The 27,504-nt window shown below is 42.3% G+C and overlaps 1 protein-coding gene across 4 annotated transcripts in view; it reads right to left on the reverse strand.

Annotated features, from left to right (window-relative positions):
• CSRNP3 (cysteine and serine rich nuclear protein 3) overlaps positions 1-27,504 on the reverse strand; it is a 171,714-nt gene that overhangs the window by 103,652 nt on the left and 40,558 nt on the right. For all 4 annotated transcript variants that reach the window (XM_054043638.1, XM_054043639.1, XM_054043640.1 and 1 more), the window contains exon 2: positions 2,628-2,798. The gene's annotated coding sequence lies outside the window, so the exon portion shown is untranslated. The remainder of the gene's footprint in view (positions 1-2,627; positions 2,799-27,504) is intronic.

The raw sequence follows: 27,504 nt of genomic DNA on the forward strand, positions 1-27,504 counted from the left end.
TTCCTGAAATGTGGTGCCTAGAACTGGACACAGTACTCCAGCTGAGGCCTTATCAGAATGGAGCAGAGTGGAAGAATTACTTCTTCTAGTGTCTTGCTTACAACACTCCTGCTGATATATCCCAGAATTATGTCAACTTTTTTCGCAACAGTGTGACACTGTTGACTCTCATTTAGCTTGTGATCCACTATGACCCCCAGATCCCTTTCCACAGTACTCCTTCCTAGCAGGGGTGGATTAACAAATTTGCCGCCCCTAGGCCATCAAAAAATTGTGGCCCCCTCTCCCCGCTTCCCCGTGGCAAGCCGGGGAGGGATGGGGGGAGAAGGGGAGTTGTGGTGCGCTCGGGGGATGGTGGCAATGGAGCAGGGGTGAGCTAGGGCAGTGAGTGGTTCTCTGCCCCCCCCGCCCCCCCCAAGAGTTACTCCCCGTGCCCGACGGCCCCAACTCATCTCCGCTATCCCCCAAACGTGCCGCTACTCGCTTCTCCTCCCTCCCTCCCAGCACTTTCACGTGGCAAGCCTGGGAGAGAGGGGGGGAGAAGGGGAGTTGTGGCGCGCTCGGGGGATGGCAGTGGTGGTGGAGCAGAGGTGAGCTGGGGCGGGCCGGGGAGCAGTTCCCAGCCCCCCGTTACTCCCCGCGCCCACTCCCCTAGCTTACCTCTGCTCCGCCTCCTCCGAGGGCGCTGCAACTCGCTTCTCCCTCCCTCCCAGCGCGGCAAGCCTGGGAGGGAGGTGGAAGGAGGGAAGCGTGGCGTGCCTGGGGGAGGAGGCGGGCCAGGGATTTGGGGAAGGGGTGGAATTGGGGAGGGGGCAAGAGCAAATTTGCCACCCCGGCAAATTTGCCGCCCTAGGCCTTGTTGGTCTTGGCGATAATACTTCTTAGGCAGTCACTTCCCATTTGGTATGTGTGCAATTGTTCCTTCCTAAATGGAGTACTTTGCATTTGTCCTTATTGAATTTCATCCTATTTACTTCAGACTATTTCTCCAGTTTGTCCAGATCATTTGAATTTTAATCCAACTCTCCAAAGCACTTGCAACCTCTCCCAGCTTGGAATCATCCACAAACTTTATAAGTGTCCTCTCTATGCCACTGTCTAAATCAATGATGAAGATATTGAACAGAACTGGATGCAGGACCGATCTGCTAGAAACCTTTCTGGTGAAAACTGAAACAAAGGCATTTAGCACTTCTGCCATTGCCACATTTTCTGTTATGTCCCCTCCCCCATCCCCCCCCCCCCCACTGAGTAACAGGCCTACCATGTCCTTGGTCGTCATCTTGCTTCTAACGTATTTGTAGAATGTTTCCTTGTTACCCTTTATGTCTCTATCTAGTTTAATCTCATTTTCTGCCTTGGCCATTCTAATTTTGTTCCTCCATGCTTGTGGGGGGTTTTTTTTATATTCATTCTTTGCAATTTGACCTAGTTTCCACTTTTTATAGGACTCTTTTTTTAAGTTTCAGATCATTGAAGATCTCCTGGTTAAACCAGGGTGGTCTCTTGCCATACTTCCTATCTTTCCTACGCAATAAAATAGTTTGCTTGTGTCTTTAATGATGTCTTTTTGAAAAACTACCCACTCTCTCGAACTGTTTTCCCCTTAAACTTGATTCCCATGGGATCTTACCTACCAACTCCCCGAGTTTGCTAATGTACACCTTCCTGAAATCCATTATCTTTATTCTGCTATTTTCCCTCTTACCATTCCTTAGAATCATGAACTCTGTAATTTTATGATCACTTTCACCTAAGCTGCCTTCCACTTTCAAATTCTGAAACATGATGAACATGTGGTTGTGTATGGATTCAGGAGGCTCATGCAAATTCAGCCTTTCATGCCTTTTCTACATTATTTGAGAATAAATCCTAAGAAAAACAGCATTGTAAATTAACTTGTTCATGTTCATATTATGACTGGGTCACAAGTGGGAAGTATGGGGGAAGGTTTCAAGAAAAGTTCCCTTCCTTTTCATGCCTCATACAAGGATCAAACACAACTGCAATCAAGGGAGTGTAGACACCACTCTCTTGGTTAACTCCTGTAGGTGCACTTTGTCCATAGGGGATAGAGGAGGGGCAGGAGTCTCTATAAGCTTCCTCTGTACTGGCTCACAGTACAGGAGCAGCTCAACTACCACAGAAGCTGGAGCAGCCTGCACTCACTCCTATGGACTGAGTAGGTCAAATCCAGACATGGATTAAGCAGGTGCACTGGACATCAGCTTTACTTTTACATCTGTATATATCAATAATTGCTGATTTCTTCATACAAAAATGAACAAATAAATAGAAATTTGTTCTTCAACAACATTGGAAATCTTCAGGGGGGGGGGGAAATCTATGTTGCATTCTCTCTAACAATCAGATAAGACATTATTATGTAACCCGATTTAACTTCTGAATCTCAATTTCTAGTTGTTGAATAAATACCTAGCATTGGAAGGATTGGGCAATTTTTTTGTCCTACTAACATAAACATTTCAGTTGATAAAATTACTTGAAACAAACACTGATAGTCAGTCAAAAATCATAAAAAACAAACAAACAAAAAAAAACAGTTGAATCCTTTTAAGCCCGTACATTGTTCCTTTTTGCGCCTTATATATGACTTTAGTACTTACGGGTCAAATGATTCGAAGTGGATGGACTGACACTATTGGCACTATCAGCACTTTTACTGCTAGAAACTTCATTGTCGGATTCCTGTACAGAAGAGCAGGGTGAGGAGCCGTCAACTTCTTCAAACTTCCTCTTTAAAATTCCACTCATAGCTGCAATACTGTCACATGTACCTGGAACAGGAACAGGAGCAATGAAGCATTTGAAATATTTGACCGCTGACTATGCAATCAAGGTCTCCAATGTAATTTTTTTTTTAGGCAAGTTTTCAGACACAAACTTGGCTACTATGTCCAGTTGAATGACAGCATACTGAGACTTGTTAAACTGACCAGAGAAGATTTTAAAAATGTATTATCTATCACAGTGCTTCCCAAACTTGTGTAGGGAAAACCCCTGGAGGGCCAGGCCAGTTTGTTTACCTGCCGTGTCCGCAGGTCCGGCCGATCGTGGCACCCACTGGCCACAGTTCGCCGCTCCAGGCCAATGGGAGCTGCTGGAAGCAGCACGGGCTGAGGGACACACTTCCAGCAGCTCCCATTGGCCTGGAGCAGCGAACCGCGGCCAGGGCAGGTAAACAAACCGGCCCAGCCCTCCAGGGGCTTTCCTTACACAAGCGGCATCCCAAGTTTGGGAAACACTGATCTATCTCATGGACATCATTACATAAGTTTCTATACCCTCTTTAATGAAAGAATTAAATTCTATCAGCACAGTCAAAGCTCTAGAATTAAACTTTTGCACAGAAAAAAGTAATGCATAATTCTTAAAACATAAAGGGACAAATTCAGAGCTGGAATAAAGTGATGTAACCTAGCAGAAGTCAATATCTGAGTAGCCTTTTACACCAGGTTTGAATTTGCCCAGTACACAGAAACATTAAATGAAGAATCAAGTACATTTATTCCAGATAATACATGATTTTTCATTAACAAGCACAAGTGGTATTTCAGGCCCTGTGCATAAGATTAAAAAAGGCTGATTGAGAGAATTTTCCTTAAGAAAATTCTCAGATTACTTTTTATATTTTTTAAAAAGCAAAATATTTAGTACCTTGCCTACTCCTTTATTTACAAATGTGCATTACAATGGAATTCAGGTTTACTGATGACCACCAAAAGTGGTCATTTTATGAAGTGGATCTAAAATGATTTCCCGTAAGTCATTAATTTCAGTGTTGCAGATGTATTTACCCTTTTCCTACATTGATCAGTGGAAAATCAACTGTAAGTAGCAGATAAGAAGCAATTTCTTTGATGCTTTCAAAGTAGGAAAGAATTTCAGACGTTTGAGTGCCACTTGCTTGTACTGTGTAGAAGTTAACAATTACAGCTAACTTCTAACCCATCTGATTTGTCTTGTCATTAAAATTCCCTAGTAAAATTAATTCCGCCTTTGCAAGGTGGAGATTTTATATCTATGGACATGTCTGATTTGGGAAATTCTTTTTAGTTTGGATCTGGAATTAATGCAATATAATGCTAAAAACAAGGGATTTCCTGAACTGATCCTCATAATAGAAGTGCTTTATACACTGTCCTTACAGATTATACTAAAGATGGACCCTTACAAATTATATGTGAATTGTATACACATGAACCTGTTTGTCATGGTTCTCCTTTTCCCTTTGCTGTTTATGAAAGTTCTGTTTTCTTCAAAGGGATTTCTCCAGGCTGGACACATGTCCCAAACATGACACACCCTGATTCAAAACCCAGATCTAATTCCTCCTGGTCCAAGAGCAGGCTAGCAGAAACTGCAGAGAAAGCATTTCATGCTTACTCTTGAGACAGGGTGTGGTGGGGCAGCTGCCCCACCGCAGTAAACAGGGGTTAAAAGCAGGCCTGGAGAGGGCTGCAACTGGAAAAGCTGGGCTAATTATGGAAGCAGTGCAGCTGTGGCCAGCTCAATCAGGACCCAGCTGGCCCTTATAAGAGGGCAGTGGGTCAGGATCTGGAGAAGTCACTCTCTCTAGCTCTTTGAGAGAGAAGGACCTGGCTGCCTGGCAGCTGAGCAGGGTACCTGAGGTGGAGCACTGCTGGGGAAGGGCAGAGGGAGCTGGGGAGCTCCAGCCTAGCAAAGCCCCAGGCTGCAGGCCGAGCTAAGGGCCCACAAAGGGGTACTTGGGCTGCAGAGGGGCAGTCCAGATATAGGCAGAGGCAGCTGGTCCAACCCCCCTTGCCGATAATGAGTGGTTTATAGACTGCAGTCTGCCCCAGGGAACAGGGGCTAGATGAAGACTAGCAGTAGCCACTGAGGCAAGGTGGGGATAGGGTGTTGGGGGTTCCCCTGGGAAGGGAGATCCAGACAGAGGGGGTACTGTGGTGGGCAGAACCCCTGGACAAAGGGCACCGGGGTCCAGGAGGGACACGGGGGCCAGCGGCAGGCAAGACATCAGCCAGCTGAGGGCACTCCGGAGCTGGAAAATACCTAATTCCCTGGACAACCAGCAGGAGGTGCCGTGTTGGTGAGTCATCGCCCCACCACACAGGGGATATAGCACCTTGCATCATTTTACAGTGAACTCTGCGGCAGATTTAAGAGCTGCACAATGGGTCTCAGAGAGTCACTCATTAAAACAATCAGGAGTAAAAAACAGAGGAAAAAGGGGGATCCTGGGGGGCACATACAGGACCTTCACCCTCCCCCAAATATCTCCCTTGCAAACCATTTTTTCCCCCACTACCTCCTGCAGTGCTTACTGCACCGAATTTGTGAAATCACCATGATTTCCATAGCAACAGACTGCAATATCAAAGCCAAAGGATTATGGCTGTACAAGAGAGTAAAAAGGAGCAGCTGGAGTGTGAGGAAGAAAACACTCACGTTCAACTATCTCTAAGAATAGACAGGAGAATGCTGAGAAAGGCTGACAAAGTAAGCTGTTTATTGTTTCAACTAGACACGGGTCAAACCAATACCTCAGAATCAAACACACCCCTAGGGTGTAAGTAGAAAAGGCTTCAAAATCCAAACCAAAAAATCAGACCTCTATCATAATCAAGAGGGTTGAGGCATACCAAACCCCCAGCTCTAAGTATCCTTAAAACTGTGAGGTATTAGAAACCTCAGATCTGAATTTCACACAGCCCAGGATTATCTCCAGATAAATACCCATTTGTCAGACATGCCCGGATACAAATTATACAATATGATGGCTAGATGACTAATACAGGCATCGGACACATCAATAGAACTGTTCCAGGTGGTAAGCAGCAGTGGAATCTGGGATGTTTACAAATGGTATCAGAAATGAGTATTTCTCACTGAGAAGAATTTTTGAATATCTCTGCAAAGATTGCTTTCAGCTGGACTGAGCATCATGCCTTCATGGCAGCAGAGCCATTTCAAAGAGTGGATACAGTCATTTCAGGTTAAACTGAAACTAGTTTTGCTCCATTAGGTTCTGGAGGACCTTTGAGCAATGATCTGCAAGTTAGATTCATATTACTCCTGTTTGGAGGTGTTGGTGCCTTTATTGAAGTGGATTGTCAACACCTCCCAGGAGTAGGGTGACCAGATAGTAACTGTGAAAAAACAGGATGGGGTGGGGGGTTTAAATGCCTATATAAGAAAAAGTCCCAAAAAACGGGACTGTCCCTTTAAAAAAGGGACATCTGGTCACCCTACTCATGAGGAAGGCAAGATGTTTGCTTCTATAAAACTGACAGCTGTTCATGGTTTTGTCTTGAATCTCTATTTTTCTTGGGAAAGTTACTGAAAAGGTTGTTGTAACAATGCAGTCAAGATGGTGGTACAGAAGCTACATGGATATATTGTGGAGAATATCCTCATAGACTCATAGACTTTAAGGTCAGAAGGGACCATTATGATCATCTAGTTGACCTCCTGCACAACACAGGCCACAGAATCTTACCCACCCACTCCTGTAACAAATCCCTAACCTATGCCTGAGTTATTGAAGTCCTCAAATACTGGTTTAAAGACCTCAAGGTGCAGAGAATCCTCCAGCAAGTGACCCGTGCCCCACGCTGCAGAGGAAGGCGAAAAACCTCCAGGGCCTCTGCCAATCTGCCCTGGAGAAAAATTCCTTCCCGACCCCAAATATGGTGATCAGTTAAACCCTGAGCATGTGGGCAAGACTCACCAGCCAGCACCCAGGAAAGAATTCTCTGTAGTAACTCAGATCCCACCCCATCTAACATCCCATCACAGACCATTGGGCATATTTACCTGCTAATAATCAAAGATCAATTAATTGCCAAAATTAGGCTACCCCATTATACCATCCCCTCCATAAAGTTATCAAGCTTAGTCTTGAAGCCAGATATGTCTTTTGCCCCCACTACTCCCCTTGGAAAGCTGTTCCAAAACTTCACTCCTCTAATGGTTAGAAACCTTCATCTAATTTCAAGTCTAAACTTCCTAATCTCCAGTTTATATCCATTTGTTCTTGTGTCCACATTGGTACTAAGCTTGAATAATTCCTCTCCCTCCCTGATATTTATCCCTCTGATATATTTATAAAGAGCAATCATATCTCTCCTCAGCCTTCTTTTGGTTAGGCTAAACAAGCCAAGCTCTTTGAGTCTCCTTTCATAAGACAGGTTTTCCATTCCTCGGATCATCCTAGTAGCCCTTCTCTGTACCTGTTCCAGATTGAGTTCATCCTTCTTAAACATGGGAGACCAGAACTGCACACAATATTCCAGATGAGGTCTCACCAGTGCCTTGTATAATGGTACTAACACCTCCTTATCTTTACTGGAAATACCTCGCCTGATGCATCCCAAGACCGCATTAGCTTTTTTAACGACCATATCACATTGGCGGCTCATAGTCATCCTGTGATCAACCAATACTCCAAGGTCTTTCTCCTCCTCTGTTATTTCCAACTGTTCTCAATTTATAACCAAAATTCTTGTTATTAATCCCTAAATGCATGACCTTGCACTTTTCACTATTAAATTTCATCCTATTACTATTACTCCAGTTTACAAGGTCATCCAGCTCTTCCTGTATGATATCCCGGTCCTTCTCTGTATTAGCAATACCTCTCAGCTTTGTGTCAACAGCAAACTTTATTAGCACATTCCCACTTTTTGTGCCAGGTCAGTAATAAAAAGATTAAATAAGATTGGTCCCAAAACCAATCCCTGAGGAACTCCACTAGTAACCTCCTTCCAGCATGACACTTCACCTTTCAGTATGACCCCTTTAACCAGTTCCTTATCCACCTTTCAATTTTCATATTGATCCCCATCTTTTCCAATTTAGCTTATAATTCCCCATGTGGAACCGTAACAAATGCCTTACTGAAATTGAGGTAAATTAGATCCACTGCATCTCCTTTGTCTAAAAAATCTGTTACCTTCTCAAAGAAGGAGATCAGGTTGGTTTGGCATGGTTTACCTTTTGTAAAACCATGTTGTATTTTGTCCCACTTACCGTTGACCTCAATGTCCTTAACTACTTTCTCCTTCAAAATTTTTTCCAAGACCTTGCATACTACAGATGTCAAACTAACAGGCCTATAGTTACTCGGATCCTGTTTTTTCCCCTTCTTAAAAATAGGAACTATGTTAGCAATTCTCCAGTCGTATGGTACAACACCTGAGTTTACTGATTAATTAAAAATTCTTGCTAATGGGCTTGCAATTTCATGTGCCAGTTCCTTTAATATTCTTGGATGAAGATTATCTGGGCCACCCAATTTAATCCCATTAAGCTGTTCGAGTTTGGCTTCTACCTCGGATGCGGTAATATCTACCTCCATCTCCTCATTTGTCATCCTACCATTATCCCTAAGCGCTTCATTAGCCTCATTAAAGACTGAGGCAAAGTATTTGTTTAGATATTGGGCCATGCCTAGATTATCCTTAACCTCCACTCCATCCTCAGTGTTTAGTGGTCCCACTTCTTCTCTCTTTGTTTTCTTATTTATATGGCTATAGAACCATTTACTATTGGTTTTAATTCCCTTTGCAAGGTCCAACTCTACATGGCTTTTGGACTCTCGCTTTATCCCTGCATGTTCTGGCTTCAATAAGGTAGCTTTCCTTGCTAATCCCTCCCATCTTCCACTCCTTGTAGGCTTTCTGCATTTTCTTAATCACCTCTCTGAGATGCTTGCTCATCCAGCTTGGTCTACAACTCCTGCCTATGAATTTTTTCCCCTTTCTTGGGATACAGGCTTCTGATAGTTTCTGCAACTTTGACTTGAAGTAATTCTAGGCCTCCTCCGCCTTTAGATCCACAAGTTCTTCAGTCCAATCCACTTCCCTAACTAATTTCCTTAATTCTTTAAAGTTAGCCCTTTTAAAATCAAAAACCCTAGTCCCAGATCTATTTTTGTTTATCCTTCCATCTAGTTTGAACTGAATTAGCTCATGATCGCTCGAACCAAGGTTGTCCCCTACAACCATTTCTTCTATGAGGTCCTCACTACTCACCAAAACCAAATCTAAAATGGCATCCCCTCGTGTTGGTTCTTCAACTACTTGGTGAAGGAATCCATCAGCTATCGCATCCAGGAAAATCTGAGCCTTATTATTATTACTAGCACTTGTCCTCCAGTCTATATCTGGGAAGTTAAAGTCTCCCATGATCACAGAATTCCCAATAGTGTTTACTTCATTTAAAAGATTAAAGAGGTCTCCATCCATATCCAAATTGGATCCCGGCGGTCTGTAGCACACCCCAAGCAGTATCTCAGGGGAGGCTCTAGTAGCTTTCTTTCCCAATGCGATTTTTGCCCAGACAGACTGTCTTCTCCATTCCATCACTTCTTATTTCTTTACCGTCTACCTCATCATTGATATACAATGCTACTCCACCACCTTTGCCTTTATTTCTGTCTTTCCTAAACAGCACATAGCCTTAAATACCTGTACTCCAGTCACGACTACTATTCCACCATGTTTCTGTTATCCCTATAATATCCGGTTTCACTTCCTGCACCAGTAGCTCTAGTTCCTCCATTTTGTTACCTAGGCTCCTCACATTAGTGTACAAACAGCTTAATTTTTGCCGTTTGGCTTCACTGACATCCTTTACCCGATTAGGCACAGACATTCTACCGCCAGTGTCACCTATTAAGACTGGTATCTACACAACCCTTCCTCCTTACGTCCATTCTCATACCCACGGCTGTATCCTTTCTTACTATGTTTTCTTCCTTCTCAATGTTAAATTCCAGCGTGGAGATTACCTGGACATCTCCCAACCATCTCCCCCAAATTTCTAGTTTAAAGCTCTCTTCATCAGTTGCGCCAGCCTCCATCCTAGAAGTTTATTTCCCTCCTTACTCAGGTGAAGTCCATCCTGAGAGAACAGTCCTCTGTCCATGAATGCTTCCCAGTGGCCATACTTCCCAAAGCCCTCCTTGTAGCACCACTGCCTGAGCCATCTGTTGATAGCCATAATCTTGTCACACTTTTGTTGCCCTTCTCTAGGAACAGGCAGAATCCCACTGAAGATCACCTGAGCCTTGATTTCCTTAAGCATCTTCCCCAGCCTGGCATAGTCTCCCTTGATACGTTACAGCGAGAATCTAGCCACATCATTTGTTCCTATTCTTCTGGTAATGGTGATGAATGAAGATCAGGGTCCCTGTTAGAACTGTCAGCTGCCTTCAATACCATTGACCATGAGGTGATGTTGACATGACTATGCACGCTAACGGGGTAGGTGGTATCACCTTTGAGAGTCTCCACTTCTTCTTTCTATGAGAACTTGGAGGATCATTTTGAGAAATTGCTCTGAATATTTCCTCTTGTTGGGCTTCCAGTTCTCCCCGCTTATTTCCCAGGCTTCTTGCACTTGTGTATAGGCTGGGAGAAGAAACTGGGAGAACTGGGATATTTGGTGTTCTCGTCCATCCTCCCTGTGCCAGGAAGAGGCCTGGGTAGAGACCGTCGAATCATGGAAGTCAACAAATGGTTATGCAGTTGGTGTCGGAAAGGCGGCTTTAGATTCTTCGACCATAGGATGCTGTTCCAAGAAGGAAGAGTGCTAGGCAGAGACGGGCTCCACCTAACGAAGAGAGGGAAGAGCATCTTCGCAAGCAGGCTGGCTAACCTAGTGAGGAGGGCTTTAAACTAGGTTCATGGGGGGGAAGGAGACCAAAGCCCTGAGGTAAGTGGGGAAATGGGATACCGGGAGGAAGCACGAGCAGGAGAGTGCAAGAGGGGAGGACTACTGTCTCATACTGAGAAAGCGGGACAATCAGTGAGTTATCTTAAGTGCCTATACACAAATGCAAGCAGCCGGGGAAACAAGCAGGGAGAACTGGAAGTCCTGGCACAGTCAAGGAACTCTGATGTGATTGGAATAACAGACACTTGGTGGGATAACTCACATGACTGGAGTACTGTCATGGATAGATATAAACTGTTCAGGAAGGACAGGCAGGGCAGAAAAGGTGGGGGAGTTGCATTGTATGTAAGAGAGGAGTATGACTGCTCAGAGCTCCGGTATGAAACTGCAGAAAAACCTGAGAGAGTCTATGGATTAAGTTTAGAAGTGTGAGCAACAAGGGTGATGTCATGGTGGGAGTCTGCTATAGACATCCACCAGGGGGATGAGGTGGACGAGGTTTTCTGGCAACTACCAGAAGTTACTAGATGGCAGGCCCTGGTTCTCATGGGAGACTTTAATCACCCTTATATCTGCTGGGAGAGCAATACAGCGGTGCACAGATAATCCAGGAAGGTTTTGGAAAGTGTAAGGGACAATTTCCTGGTGCAAGTGCTGGAGGAACCAACTAGGGGCAGAGCTTTTCTTGACCTGCTGCTCACAAACCGGGAAGAATTAGTAGGGGAAGCAAAAGATGATGGGAACCTGGGAGGCAGTGACCATGAGATGGTAGAGTTCAGGATCCTGACACAAGGAAGAAAGGAGAGCAGCAGAATATGGACCCTGGACTTCAGAAAAGCAGACTTTGACTCCCTCAGGGAACTGATGGGTAGGATCCCCTGGGAGAATAACATGAAGGGGAAAGAAGTCCAGGAGAGCTGGCTGTATTTTAAAGAATCCTTATAGAGGTTGCAGGAACAAACTATCCCGATGTGTAGAAAGAATAGTAAATATGGCAGGTGACCAGCCTGGCTTAACAGTGAAATCCTTGCTGATCTTAAACACAAAAAAGAAGCTTACAAGAAGTGGAAGTTTGGACAAATGACCAGGGAGGATTATAAAAATATTGCTCAGGCATGCAGGAGTGAAATCAGGGAGGCCAAATCACACTTGGAGTTGCAGCTAGCAAGAGATGTTAAGAGTAACAAGAAGGGTTTCTTCAGGTAAAGGTTTCTTCTTGTTAGCAACAAGAAGAAAGTCAAGGAAAGTGTAGGCCCCTTACTGAATGAGGGAGGCAACTTATGACAGAGGATGTGGAAAAAGTTAATGTACTCAATGCTTTTTTTGCCTCTGTCTTCACGAACAAGGTCAGCTCCCAGACTGCTGCACTGGGCAGCACAGCCTGGGGAGGAGGTGACCAGCCCTCTGTGGAGAAAGAAGTGATTTGGGACTATTTAGAAAAGCTAGACGAGCACAAATCCATTGGGCCAGATGCACTGCATCCGAAGGTGCTAAAGGACTTGGCGGATGTGATTGCAGAGCCATTGGCCATGATCTTTGAAAACTCATGGTGATTGGGGGAGGTCCCGGATGACTGGAAAAAGGCTAATGTAATGCCCATCTTTAGAAAAGGGAAGGAGGAGGATCCGGGGAACTACAGGCCAGTCAGCCTCACCTCAGTCCCTGCAAAAATCATGGAGCAGGTCCTCAAGGAATCAATTCTGAAGCACTTAGAGGAGAGGAAAGTGATCAGGAACAGTCAGCATGGATTCACCAATGGCAAGTCATGCCTGACTAATCTAATTGCCTTCTATGAGGAGATAAGTGGGTCTGTGGATGAGGGGACAGCAGTGAATGTGTTATTCCTTGACTTTAGCAAAGCTTTTGATATGGTCTCCCACAGTATTCTTGCCGGCAAGTTAAAGAAGTATGGGCTGGATGAATGGACTATAAGGTGGATAGAAAGTTGGCTAAATCGTCGGGCTCAACGGGCAGTGATCAATGGCTCCATGTCTAGGTGGCAGCTGGTTTCAAGCAGAGTGCCCCAAGGGTCGGTCCTGGGGCCAGTTTTGTTCAATATCTTCATTAATGATATGCAGGGTGGCGTGGACTGCATTCTCAGTAAGTTTGCAGATTACACTAAAGTGGGAGGAGTGGTAGATATGCTAGAGGGTAAGGTCTAGTCCCTCTGTATCCTATCAAATTAGAGGATTGGGCCAAAAGAAACCTGATGAGGTTCAACAAGGACAAGTGCAGAGTCCTGTTCACTGTTACAGACTAGGGACCGAATGGCTAGGCAGCAGTTCTGCAGAAAAAGACCTAGGGGTTACAGTGGATGAGAAGCTGGATATGAGTCAACAGTGTGCCCTTGTTGCCAAGAAGGCTAATGGCATTTTGGGCTGTAGAAGTGGGGCATTGCCAGCAGATGGAGAGACATGATCATTCCCCTCCATTCAACATTGGTGAGGCCTCCAGGTGAGTACCTGGAGTACTGTGTCCAGTTTTGGACCCCACACTACAAGAAGGATGTGGAAAAAAATGGGAAGAGTCCAGCGGAAGGCAACAAAAATGATTCGGGTCTGGAGCACATGACTTATGAGGAGAGGCTGAGGGAACTGGGATTGTTTAGTCTGCAGAAGAGAAGAATGAGGGGGGATTTGATAGCTGCTTTCAACTACCTGAAAGGGGGTTCCAAAGAGGATGGATCTAGACTGTTCTCAGTGGTGCCAAATGACAGAACAAGGAGTAATGGTCTCAAGTTGCAGTGGGGGAGGTTTAGGTTGGATATTAGGAAAAACTTTTTCACTAGGAGAGTGGTGAAGCACTGGAATGGGTTGCCTAGGGAGGTGGTAGAATCTCCTTCCTTAGAGGTTTTTAAGGTCAGGCTTGACAAAGCCCTGGCTGGGATGATTTAGTTGGGAATTAGTCCTGCTCTGAGCAGGGGGGTTGGACTAGATGACTTCCTGAGGTCCCTTCCAACCCTGATATTCTATGATTCTATGTCTACCATCCAATACACTGCAGCCATATTACTGCTTATAATAATATTTTCTAGCACCTTAATAGGATCCAAAGCTTTCAGTGGGAGGGAAGTTATAAAACACACAGTAATACAAGACCCTACATCCAACAAAGGGTGTCTGACAAGAAACAAGGCCTTTCTCTCTCAAAATATGATATGCTGGGGCAGGAGATAAGTAGCCACCAGGGCTAAACAGCAGACAAACACTACATATTCAGCAGTGGAGCCACAAAGGTTGTGATATCCATTCTCTTGATAGCATGTAATTTAGGGACTGATACCAGGCCCTGCAGGACACACACCTGAGTGGGTACAGAGTGTGAGGGATTGCAGGCCTCAAACCCAGGCCCACGGGTCCCAGGCAGTACTCAGGGCATGATTAACACCAAGCAGCTCACCTGAGCAACCAGAGAAAGGAACAAGTGAAGTGCTAGCTTGCAGATGGCCTTATCCCCAAAGTTCCTAATGGGAGGGAACATCCAGTACCCCAGATTGTCTGAGGAGCTCTATATAAACCAGGAAGTAGAACAGGAAGTTGTCTGACCAACTAGAGGAATCTCAGGCTGGCTGCTACTATGGACCCTTCTGGCTTACCTGATCCTTGAGTCCTGCCTGATTCTAGTTCCCAACTCCCCGTCTGCTCCCAGTTCCTGTGCACCTAGTCCCAGACCCTTATCTATTCCCAGTTCCTGCTTTCCTGCCTTACTCCAGGTCCTTGCTCCTGTGGCTTACCCCGATGCTCTGACCTTTGGCTTTGCACCTCACTTCGTCTCAGACTCTGATCCCTGCCTTGGCACTGGACTCTGTCTCCAGCTCTAAACTTCGGTTTGGTACCTCATGCTATCTTCGGTTCTGACCTTTGGCTCCAACCACTAGTGTAGGAGCTGGATTTTATAATGTACTATGAGAATTAATGTATGATTTGATTTCATCTTGTCAGCCACCCTTTTTTGAATAGCAGAAAGGAATGACAGACCAGAACAATCCTTTTGACTAATTATGATCATCCTTTTGTTTTAGAATAAGTTATAAAGCTACTATGGTTTCCTATATGTATTACAAATTAGGAAGTAAGAGACAGGATTCTCTATTGTGTCTATGTTAAGTAGATTAGAGGAACATTGAAGGCTTGGGTCTCAATGTAAATTGTCTTGGTTATTGACTGTAAAACTTAGACAGGTTTAATTTGCAATGCCCTGTTGCTCAATATTAAATACTACTGTTTGTAAGAATGAGGAATGTATGCATTAGAAAAAGATAAGGTGTGAAGGCCATTGTTATAGCCAGTCAAGGAAGAAGGAGTGAAGAAACTTAAAGGACATCAAAGAATCATCAACACGCATCCATAATGAAGGGCAGATTGACGACCCAGGTAAAGGCTGGCACCCCTAAAGACAATTGATTAAATCGGAACAAAGGACAGGATGACCCTCTCAGAGGTGTATTGGAATGTTTACACCGATTAAGTAGTAACCGGTCACAAAGTGACACAGCAAAATCCATAGGCTTCAACAGAGAAGAAAACCTGTAAGAACAGGGTGCTTTCCCATAGAACTTTGGGTTCATCTTGCCACACTCCAGGAGCATCGGATCGCGACCAATAGAACCCCGCTTCCCTCTGCGACCAATCTGGCTGGCCACTAGATTGATCCAGACTCTGGACTGGTAACTATAAACATCACTGCAGGAGAGAGAGGAGAGAGAGAGAGTGTGAGTGAGTGAGTGAGCGAGTGTGTGTGTGTAAAAAGCATATGCTAACTGTGGTATTCTCAATAAACGCTGTGTGTATTTACCTTCCTCTATAAAGATCCCGTGTGCTTTCTATGAGCATAACACTAGGTCTGACCACCCACGAACTGGTCATTGCCCAAAGTATAGAACAGTGGCAGAGAAAGTAAGGGCCGCACGGACAGAAAGCAAGATATATAGAGGTGGAACTCCTGTTAGATAACATGGACCAAAAGGCACAGGAACTACAAAATGCTCTGACCATCACTGAAACATGAGCAAGTCATGACATGTGTCATGGATAATAAAGACATTCCTGTAATCACATCATAACAGGTCATAGAGACCCATACCATGCACAGATGTATCATAGCAACAAGTACACCCTGAAGAAACAGAAGCAGGCCGCTACATTTCCTCACAGCACCCACTGTACAGAGGCAAACGACTGTTCCCAGTAACATGAAAATACCACATTGCTTGTGGAAAACAGATATGTGACACAGATAGAGATACTGAAATCAAAAGACTGAGGCTCAGCACCCCCGATTCCCAGTTAGGCCCCCACTCCATTCTAGCTTCCATTGGCACACACTGGGTCAGCTGAGTGGGGCAGCCAGGGATCTGCTGCATCAAATCAGCAGTGTTAGTGGGAGGGGGAAAAATGTGAGGAAGTTCAATGCATATTACTGTAGCCAAAGACAAAGGGGAAAGTTGACAATATGACTCTTTTGCATAGTTATTTAATAAGTGTCTAATTGTTAAGCCGTTTCCTGGTTTGAGCCAGAAGCCTGCTGACTCACAGCTGAACAACAAGCTGGCACTAGGGTCTTCCATGTTTGCTGATGTATTCCATGCCACTCCTCCTTAAAGCGCTCACAGTGCCACCAGCATCACACTACTAACCACCTTAACATGGCACTGATACACAACAGGAACACCCAAAGGTAAAAATAGAGGCAGCAATATTTTAACACAGGCAATTCCAACCACACGTATTCACTGCTGTGAGCTGTAAATCAAACACCAGTTGCTGGGCATAGATAGGGATTCTCAGAGGAATTGGCAACTTGCTGCAGCAGAAGGGTTTGAGGGTAGCCTGCTGAGAGAAGAAAAGGTTTTTCTACCAACCTTAATTTTCCTCCAGTCTGAAGAAACTAGTCTTGCAGTTATCATTTAGCCAGTTGTCTAGCTGCATGACTGCACTGACAGTCAAAGTAAGAGTCTGCAGACCTTCATGGAAACAGGCTCATCCCTTCCAGTGCCAGGTAACTGTCAACCACCATAAATTTAGAGAGCTCAAAGAAAACATTTTAAACACTTGATTATAAAATATCCCTTGTAAACCAGGAAATATTGAAATTAAACATATAATCAAGGCCCATCTATACCAGGAACCCAAGAGAAAGATCATGTATAATAGAACACTATCTGTACTGATCCTCTTCCACACCTGGGAAGGCTGGAAAATTTGTTAGACCATAATAATCATTTCATTGTAGTGTTTCTTTGGAAAGACTATACCTCTAAATAACAGTGTTATTTACAAAAGCTTTGTGGGAATTACTGAACAGATTTTGAAGGAGATAAAGTGTTATACTGAAGGTCCCTAAAGTAGCTTTTTGTTCCTTATGGTGTCATCTCTGGATGTTGCAATTCAAAACTAACCCTAGAAAAAACAACTCTAGAAAGGTAAACCTCTGGTACTTCACTGGCACCAGCGGAGAAATTAAAAACCACAAAGATCAGCTGTGTCAGTTGTGCTGCACAGGAAGAAGTAAATACCTCTCCTGTCTTCCACTCCAGACATTGCTTTGAAAGGTGATAAAAGATACCTAAAAGACCAGATAACAGACTGGAATGTGACAATAAGAACAAAATCCTCATGCAATGACAAAGGCGTGGACTCAAATGACACTTTCTTCCTAATCATAATTTGAAAATAAATGACTTCTCTGCAAAACTGAACCCTGTAGCACACTGTTCACGCAATATCACATTTGAAATAGACCAATCCCACAGACTGAAAGTTATGGAATATATTTATGAAGAAACAAACCTCAGATACATCCCATATAAAATAGCCATAACATAAATAACAATAAATATGAAAAGATAAATTATATACTATTGTGCTTCGATTCCTATAGTAAGATTTTCATCTAATCTTTGACTGAAGCTCAGAAAGAAGAAAAGCTCGGGAACACACTGGGTAACACGGTACCTCAAAGCAGCACCCTGGAACCCCCATATTCACCACTGTCATGTAATTATATGTTTTGTAAATTCTATGCCATGTAAAATATCATATGAAAGGTCACGATTTGCTGAAACCATTGTTTTCAAAATATGTGTATCGTTAGTGTGTATCAATTTATGAGATTCTGCGATATGGTTGTTACTGAAATATGCTGTAAGTTTGCTAGGGACATACAAAGGAGGCAAACCACTCCCAGGAGGGTGTTCAATGACCATTAATCAGCAGGAGAGTAGTAAACAAGGGATTTACAATACTGTAAGAGGGCTGCCCAAGCACCACACAATGGGGACTGCTCAACGCTAGGACTCCATTGCACAAGACCACACCAGGAGGATTGCTCAATCCTGTAACTCAGCAAAGCCCACCAGGATATGTCTGGGTAGTGTTTTCCAGGCACATAATAAGGGACAGTAGCATCATGCCTTTGGCCTTTCTCCTCTCCCACCTACACTGTAAACAACAAGAACACTGAGAAAACAAAGACTTCAACTGAGGAGACTGGTCCCAGGTTTGAGCGAGAGAGAGAGAAGCCTGTATATTAAGAACTGTAACATCCAGTGGGATGAGAAAACTGCTAGATCTAAATACTGACTAGTGTAATAAGGTTGAAGATTTAGACTGTGTGCTTACCTTTTATTTTCTTTGGTAACTAACTATCTCAGACCTTTTATGCCTACCACTTATAATCATTAAAAATCTATCTTTCTGTAGTTAATAAATATGTTTTATATTTTACCTAAGACAATGTGTTTTGTTGAAGCGCTTGGGATAATCTCAGTAATAAACTTGCCCTGGTCAGAAGCCTGACCAGTCTAAGACAGTACAGCTCTAAGGTGCAAGGCTGGGGAACTGGGGTTGGTACCTTTCTCTGTGTGATTCATGAGTGGTTTTGGGAACATTCATGCAATCCAGCTGGGTGTGGGGCCCCACATGCTGTTGTACTGAGTGATAGCAGCATCTAGAGGGGTTTGCTGCTTGTCACTAGCAAAGCACTGTGAGAGACAGCCCAGGCTGGAGAGTTAAAGGGGCACAACAATAGCCCAGTTCCAGGTTGTACCCTAGGGATCCCATCACACACGCTTTGAGAGAAAAAAAAAATCCAACAATTTCCTCCCTCATCCACTTGCTAGAGCCTGTTTAGTGTTTATTCCTCTCAGATATCAAGAGGATGAGTGTCTTAATAAAAAGCTAGATAGACAGATATCCAGACAGTAAAATAAAAAAAACAGAGGCACTCCACAAAGATTTAATCTATGAGCCACCAAGTATGGCACTGTGCCTTGGTCTCAGTTGTATCACCTGGGATGAGTGCAAAAGTAGATATTGTCTCTAAAAGATATACATATTTGTTTCCAAATAATAATCAGTTCTTTTTACAAATGAATCCTATTACTAACAAGAGGATGCAAGAAGTAGATGTTACATATAAAACGTTACCACAAAGTACTCATCAGAAACAACACCCACCCTCTGGCTAGTCAGCATGTGTCATAAACTAGGGAGACTTAGAGGGTAATTTCAATTAAATCATGAATACTGATGCTCAATTCATTTTGAATTTAGGTCTTTTTCTTGTTTGCAAACTAAATTTGATTTTTACAAATCTATTTCCAACAGGTAATTACTTAATGAACTGTTTATGTGAACAAATTTCAGCTGATAGGCATGATTGTGAACGATTTACCTTGACTATTCATTAATTAAGGTGCATGACTTGTTACCAAAATCATATTGTATTGTTTTGCTCCCTGATTGGATGACTGAAACCTTTTAAGCAAGAAAGTAGCGAACAATGAATAGAAAAAAAAATAAATATATATATATATATATAACTATACTTGTTTACACACAAATAACCTTGTTGCATGCGAAAATGAGCATTCATGTAAGGGGATAAACATTAATGCGAACAAAAATCCATTTGTATGAATGCTTGCAAATAATGAAGGTGCAAGAACCTGGATTCAACAGCTGTTTGGAATGTAAATGAATGTTCACTAAGGCCATGTCTACACTTAGAAGCTTACCAACAATGTGCCATTGTTGCTCGTGTAGCCGCATTATGCCAACAGGAGAGAGCTCTCCTGTCGATATAACAAAACCAGCTCAACAAGCAGTGCTAGCTATGTCAACAGGAAAGCAACTCCTGCTGACATCGTGCTGTGGACACGAGTGCTTATGCCGGTAAAACCTGTTTTGTTCACACCCGAGTGATAAAAGTTTTGCTGACATAAATGCTAGTGTAGACATGGCCTAACACTGTTCTGCTGTAACTGGCAGCTCTACTTACAAGCATCAGTTCCCTGACTTAGGCTCTAATGGCTTCACTAGTAGAATATATACAGAGCAAGAAAATTGCACTTAGGGACTTTTCTATGCAGATCACAGGTACAGAATTGCTTATCACTGTGGCAGTGCCAATGGCTTTCTGATTCTGAAAGAATCCTGTGGCCAAGACTCCCAGGGGGGTGCAGATATTAACCAGGGTGATTGCAACTAACTGCCAAGAATAAACCATGACTCTGTGTGTCTGACTCGTCAGATCCCCTTGAAACTCCTCAGAGGTCCAGTTTGAGTGTCAAGCCTGTTAATCTGGAAAACTACCTCCAGAAGCCTGATCTTAAAGCTAAACTTTGGCCTGTAATTTCTGAGTGGGCATGTGGGAGGGCACTCAAGGGCAATGGTTGGGGTCTTTGCCAGCCAAGAAACCTAAAGGATGCCTCCTTTCTGTGCATCTGTCTTCTGTGCCTCATATTGACCCATATGTACACAGGAATTATGCTGCTGTGAGATTTAGTCTGTATATGTCACATCTTTGTTAAATATCCAGGATAATGAGACAATGCATAGCAGCTGGTATTGGCTGCGCCCCTGGTAAGGGATTTATGGGCACAATTTCAGGTGCACACTTAAGTCTCCATATACCATTTTCATCAGGTTGATTCCACTGAGAAATCTACACAGAGTGCACTTTATTGGCCTTACCTTTCTCCTCATATACCCTCAGTCCAGGCAGAACTTTGTGTCTACATGTTCAGTGGGTACAAGCACCATTTGCACTTTGCTTCTTCAGGCCTAGCTGCCCTATTTAACAGCACAAACCCTATCAACATTTGCCCTGAAAAGTATTACTGTGAAAAGTACTATTCAATTTTTTCTTAAGTAGTGGAAATTCTATTACTACTACTTGGGGAGGGGAAACTATTTGCAGTTTCTCTGCCAGGCGCGGATGACAGTAACAAGGGCCAGGTTCTATAAGTTTAGGGGACCCTTTCTAATAAAATTAAATGTGTGGCGCAAGCCCTCACAAGGACCATACTTCCACTTTCAGCTCTAACCAACTAAAATTTGATCTCCCTGGTCACGTATGTTTCCAGGAGTTTCTTTCCCATTCTCAAGCACGCTTTTGTCCTCTATGATATGAAACCACAAAAAACATTTATTTGGAAAAATACAAAACCATATATTTAAATAAAATAAAATTAGAAATCCCAAACAAACAATGTATGAGAGTTATACCCAGTCTTAGTTAATTTGCCTGGCTAGTCAAGGACTAAAAACTCAGTTCCTACCCACTTAATCCTTATTCATGAACCCAATTAGATGATATGGTGGTCAAGTATCACTAGGAGGCTCTCTCTGCCTGTATGCTTCAGTCCAGCAAAGCAAGCAGCACCAAGTAGGTCCTGCAGAGTTAAATCTGTGCCACTGTCAGATCAGTCCTGCAGAATCTGCTCTGCTGGTCAGGTCCTGCAAAGTCTGGTCTACACAGGGTTCCAAATCTCCTGGTTCTTTTGACAATGCCCCTGGCATCTCAAAGCCCTTCAGCTCTTACCCCTCCATTTTTTGAATTTTTGGGCTCTGTTACCAGAATCCACTACCTTTTAGCGCAGGGTGGCTTGCTCTGCCTCAAGAAGTATCTCTTATAATTTCTCCCTCATTAGATGCACCATCTAATATTTCAAAACCACAACACAACCAAATTCCAAACAATGCAACATAAAGCACCAAACAAATGCACTGTGATGAAGTAATAACATGTAAACCAAGCCCACCAGAGCTATGTTTTCCCCTTTCACCCACAAGGGGAAGCAGAGAGTTCCATCCCTCCAAGCCTTCTAGTGCTGGGACTTACATCTACATAGCATAGGGCCATTGCTCACCTTGCTTTTCCTAGGATCATGGACATAAATGGGACTAGTTGCAGGACATAGAAATTATGGCCAATATCCTGCTTGTCTAAGGGCTTTTTAAAGTGACCTTTCCTTTGTACTTATGTGTGTGGTGTTTGGCCTCTACACTAAGCAAAAGGTGTTTTGTCTATGGTGGAGGGAAGGAATATCAAAGAAAGTGGCTGAGAGGAAGTAGGGTAAAGGTGAATTTAAAATGTAGCCCACAGCCTGAAGTATGGACAGATCTAACTTTATGATCGCAATGTTTAGAGCAGTGGTTCTCAACCCGCGGCCCATGTGACATCCTCAGGGCCATATAGGTAGTACATATATGTGTGGATGCCGCCCACATAACACAGAGAGATCTGCATATGTGACCCACAATGGTAAATAAGTCGAGAACCACTGATTTAGAGGTTAACTGCACAGCAGAAACATAAAACAATCAAGTTCCTCCCATATTCTACCCTCCTGTAGGCTATTCTCCACATTTCTTCTATATTAATAAGTAGTTCAAATTTTTCCTTTCAACATGTAGACAACTGCAAGGAAATCCATTTTATTTAATCCAAAGGAGTACAGTTCCAAGGAGTTTAGAGATTAACATAGGAACCTAACCTGTATTACAACAATGCTTCCACTTTTTACTGCTCCCAGGAACTTCTTGGCCAACAAAAGCACAACTCACATGGGACACTATCTTAATCCATGTGTATAAACCATAAGAAAATTAATGCAAAGAAAGAAAAAGCTGGAGAAAGATGGAAAACGAGTTACATTACATAATGTATGCAAATATTCCCAGAATCAATGGTAGTCCAGACTCACTGCATCCATCATATCAATTCTAAGGCAAAAATCAAAGGATATAAAGGGGGGACATTAAGGCATGGATACAGTTCAAGAATGCCTTCTCTGTAGAGAATTTTCAGCTCCAAACAGCTACTGAGCAAAACCAAGCTTCAGATAACAAGACCATCATAAATCCTATTGTTTTATATGGATGTGAGACCTGGGCACTTACTGGGAGGGGGGGAAAAAGACAGTTAAATACCTTTGAAAATAAGGAGTTGATTTGAATTTAGGGGCCAGTAAGAGAGAATGAGGTGTGGAGAAGATCTAATAGGGAACTATGGGAGGTCTATGGTGAACTAAGTATAGAGTTTGTAGTGAAATCCCAATGACTTCAGTGGGCAGATCATTTAGTCAGGATGACAGATGACGCTGCAGGTAAGCATCTCTTGTCAGGACAGCCTTGCAGTGTCTGACTTCTTGGCTGACCAAGGAGAAGATGGAGGGATAATATTAATGTGAATTACCATCAGTGAGAAAATATGTCTGACAGAAAAAGGTGGGGATAAATTCAGAGAGTGGCCAAGAACCGGCATGCTCTATAGAGTCAGGGAGTAAGTAACTACCTAACTATATAAACCCTTGTGCTTCAGGGCATAAAATTACCTTCACTGATAGAGATGGAAGCTTTCCCTACAGAAGTTTTTTCCATAACTATCCATGGTGAAGTTTCTTGCATATGGTGAGTAAGATGGGAACACAAGGGATGTCATTTTCCTGAAGGAAAGCTCACATTTCAAAAGTTTGGGAAATGCTGTAATACCTTAACCACTAAGGGGGGGGGGGGGGGGGAAAGAAGAAGAAGCTGAATATCTGCAAAATAAATTGAGGAGAGCTGAATTGGAAACAATGAGTTTAATGAGTTTATTATTTTCTTTTGGGGAATGATACACAGAGTAAAACATTCTGTTTTCACAAAGTGATATACTAGTAGAAGTTTTAACAGCTGTTTCACACAGAACAAATAATTAAATTTTCTCCTCTTCAGACTTGAACAGTTAATGCAGAAAATTGCTGAAAAGCCACAGCCTGGCAGCAAGTCACACACTTCTGTTTGTTCTGAACTTACTGAATAAGATATTACATTAGTTTTCTGTTTCTTTACATTACCATCATAATCCTGCATAACGCAGAAGTAGTGACAAGCAACGTGAGACAAACACTCATTATTATTTTCAGTAGATAAAATTGTTGCTTCTATTTCTAGAAATAAAAAGACTCATGCCAAACTGGCACAATTCCATTACAGCTGCAAAGCTACCTCTTGTTATACAGGAAGTACTTACATCTTGTATTTTTCTAAATATGTTCTGAGATACTTAATAGCCCCATAAAAGCTCACCTTATAACTTATCATGCTTGTTTTATACAAGTAAAGATGCATGAAGCTAGTACATACCATTACGAGACTCCATCTTATTTTAAATTGACTTTGCTTTGCATGTATTGCTATGCAACAGTTTATTTTCAATAAGAAAGACTTCTATGATTAATTATATTGTTCCCATATAAAGGAACACAATAATATGTATACATTTTATAATCCATTTACTAATCCATCTGCTTTATTAATAATGTTAATATTCTCTTTTATAATGAAACAGATACTGAGATCATTTCCATTAATCAAACTAATATGTTGAGCCTACTTTAAAACACTCTTGGAACTCACTGTGTTGTCATTCAAAATGAATTTACTATTAAATATTTAATCCCCTGCAAATCATCTATGGCACTATAACTTGTAATATGTTAATGCTACGTATGATGCACATCAAAGGAGAAGACATGCCTCACTCAATACCGTAAAAATTAATCAAGATGTCTGATCTCTAGTAAAACAAAGATAGATGATATTTAAAGGAAAAGAAACACATTCAGGTTTGTCATTTGTTCTATTTTCTTGGCACAATCAGGGAGATAAACAGAAACACCTGTTTAAAGGCAAAGAAAGGTTAAGAGTAATACAGAATAGTAGTGGTATTTTGCCTACACTGAATACCAGTTAACAACAAAAAACAATGTGACATGTGAAGACTGTAAAACTGTTTTCAAAACAGTTTCTTAAATGAACAAATATCCAGCTTCTCCTCCCAAGGATAAAATAAAATGGTGGCTGACATGTCTTTGCTGTGGCAAAGAGAAGAATTAATTCTTTACAAAATGAAACCTCTAGTAATGTTAATACATATTTTAAAGACAATTATATAGTTACACTAATTATTTTGAAATGATAGCCTGAAGAGCGTTCACTTATCATGGTTTAGCAAAATTTCAAAAGGGTGAAAAAATTAAAGTATTGATTTATACAAAATATGTGAATAAAAGCGATTAAACATGGCTGATTTTTGAGATGTAGTACATTTAAACGTTTTCCTTTTATGAGGGGAAAAAGAAGGTTTCTTACATTTTAACAGAATATCACAGACACCTCAACTGCTTTCAACAATCAACATGCAAACTATAAAAGCAACTTCATTAAACATTTTTCAAGAAAAAATAAGCAAAATGTAATCTTTTATTTATATAAAGTGAACTCAAGCACAGAAACTATTAATAAGGTCAGGGCTTGGATCCTGCTCCCATTGAAGTCAATGCCACTGATTTCAGTGGAAGTAGGATTAGAACTCAAGATGCAGCTCTAATGTCTAACTCACAGACATCAATTTATTACCTTCTGCCTATTCCTCCTCCCACACATACACTTCTTCCAAGGCTATTGAGCTCTTTTCCACAGAGCTGGTGAATGCCTGGCAGCAGCTAACGGAACGCTGGATAAGAAACTATAGATATATAGTTCATCCAGAATACCTGAATCATTAGGTAACTTTAAAACTAGTGGCAATATGCTGTAGTTTTATTCAGCATTTCTCCCATTGTCATTATTAAGGGGTAGATATTTTTAACCAAGGAAAACCAAATCCATCTGCAGCAGTGGGTTTCCAAGGAGACAGAATAATTTAAATACAAGATCTCCGTTTTCATCAGCTCTTCTTGGTTACTGGAGCTACATTCAGTTGAAACTTTCACACTAAAAAAAATATGATTATTCTGAATTTGTCTGGGATCAGAATGTATAGGTTTAAGATTGTATTTTAAATGGTTTGTCAAACTACAACTTCAGATACCTGTAATCATTTGTTTTTCAGAGCTCTCTTTAAATATATTTAATGAAGTATTCAATTCCTCACAATAAATCAAAATAAAGTTAAAAAATACATGGGAAAATTTATTTATTTTAAAATATGTAGATGCTAAAGGTAGATTCAATTTATTATTTCATTTTTTATCAACACTGGTTGGTAAATAGTTTATGTATGCAACATTTCTACTCACATTCAGGTATAAAGTGCAGATATAGAAAACGTTCGGTCTTTTGATAGAATGTTTGTTGTTGCTTTATTTTTGTTATAAATCTTATTCTTTCAGGGGTTATTAAAAAAATACTGATAAACATCAACCCTTGCCTTAGCTTCCATTCTCTGGAGGGAAATCATGGAGGCAAGGGCACTAGATTGGATGCTTTCAGCTGGGAAGGGACGCACAGAACTGGAGAGAGAGCAAAGTCCTCTGCCCCCACACTATTTGCAATATTACTTCAAATCAATCTAATTTATAACATTGTTCAAAATGTACACACATACAGTAATATGTAAGAAATTAATATGTTTCAGAAATAAAAATATACAACACATACTGTTAAAAAAGGTATTGCTTAAATAACCTCTTCCAGAAGAGCTGTCTACATATATCCATAACTGTCCATTAATTTACAATATTAAAGTATTTTCTAATAATGTATTAACTTTTGGAAATTCCAGGAATAACATCAAATGAAAAAGTGGTAGCCCTTCAAATAGGTCTGTTTCACTTAGATAAATACAGTTACTTCAGTAGCTACACCTGTCCCTTCTACTTGCCTATAATTACTATACCCAATATCTTGAATAAATCAAATACTATGATTATCTAGCTGCAAACATTTACTTAATTATCTAAGGCAACTGGTAAATTAAATTCCATCACTAAGTTGCTCTAAAAAATATAAAATCTTCCTAAAATAATGAACCTTTAAAATAATAATCAATCATCATCACATGGAGCCATATCTTGCCAACAAATTTTAGTCACAACTCATTGATTTTAGGGGAGACTTATGCTTAAAAAATGATAGTAAATATCACATATATTGACTATGTATAAAATATCATGCTGGAATATGTCAGCAGAAACAGAAGGAGTTAATGGGTGAAATCCTGGTCTCATTGAAGTTAGTAGCAAAGCTTCCATTGACTTCAGTGGGGCCAGTATTAGGGTTACCATATTTCAGCGAGCAAAAAAGAGGACGGGAGGAGCCCCGCCCTAGCCCCGCCCCTGCCCCTCCCACTTCCCGCCCCCCCTGACCTCCCAACCCTCCCCCCGTTCCTTGTCCCCTGACTACCCCCTCCTGGGACCCCTGCCCCTAACTGCCCCCCAGGACTATCTAAGCCTCCCTGCCTCTTGTCCCCTGACTGCCCCAACCTTTATCCACACCCCCACCCCCAGACAGACCCCTGGGACTCCCACGCCCCATCCAACCACTCCCCACCCCCTGACAGCCCCCCCCCAGAACTCCCAACCCATCTAAACCCCTCTGCTCCCTGTCCCCTGACTGCTCCGATCCCTCTCCGCACTCCTGCCCCCTGACAGCCCCCCCCAGAACTCCCAACCCATCTAAACCCCTCTGCTCCCTGTCCCCTGACTGCTCCGATCCCTCTCCGCACTCCTGCCCCCTGACAGCCCCCCCCAGAACTCCCAACCCATCTAAA

This window comes from Malaclemys terrapin, chromosome 11, assembly GCF_027887155.1.
Source record: "Malaclemys terrapin pileata isolate rMalTer1 chromosome 11, rMalTer1.hap1, whole genome shotgun sequence".
Classification (NCBI taxonomy): Eukaryota; Metazoa; Chordata; order Testudines; family Emydidae; genus Malaclemys; species Malaclemys terrapin.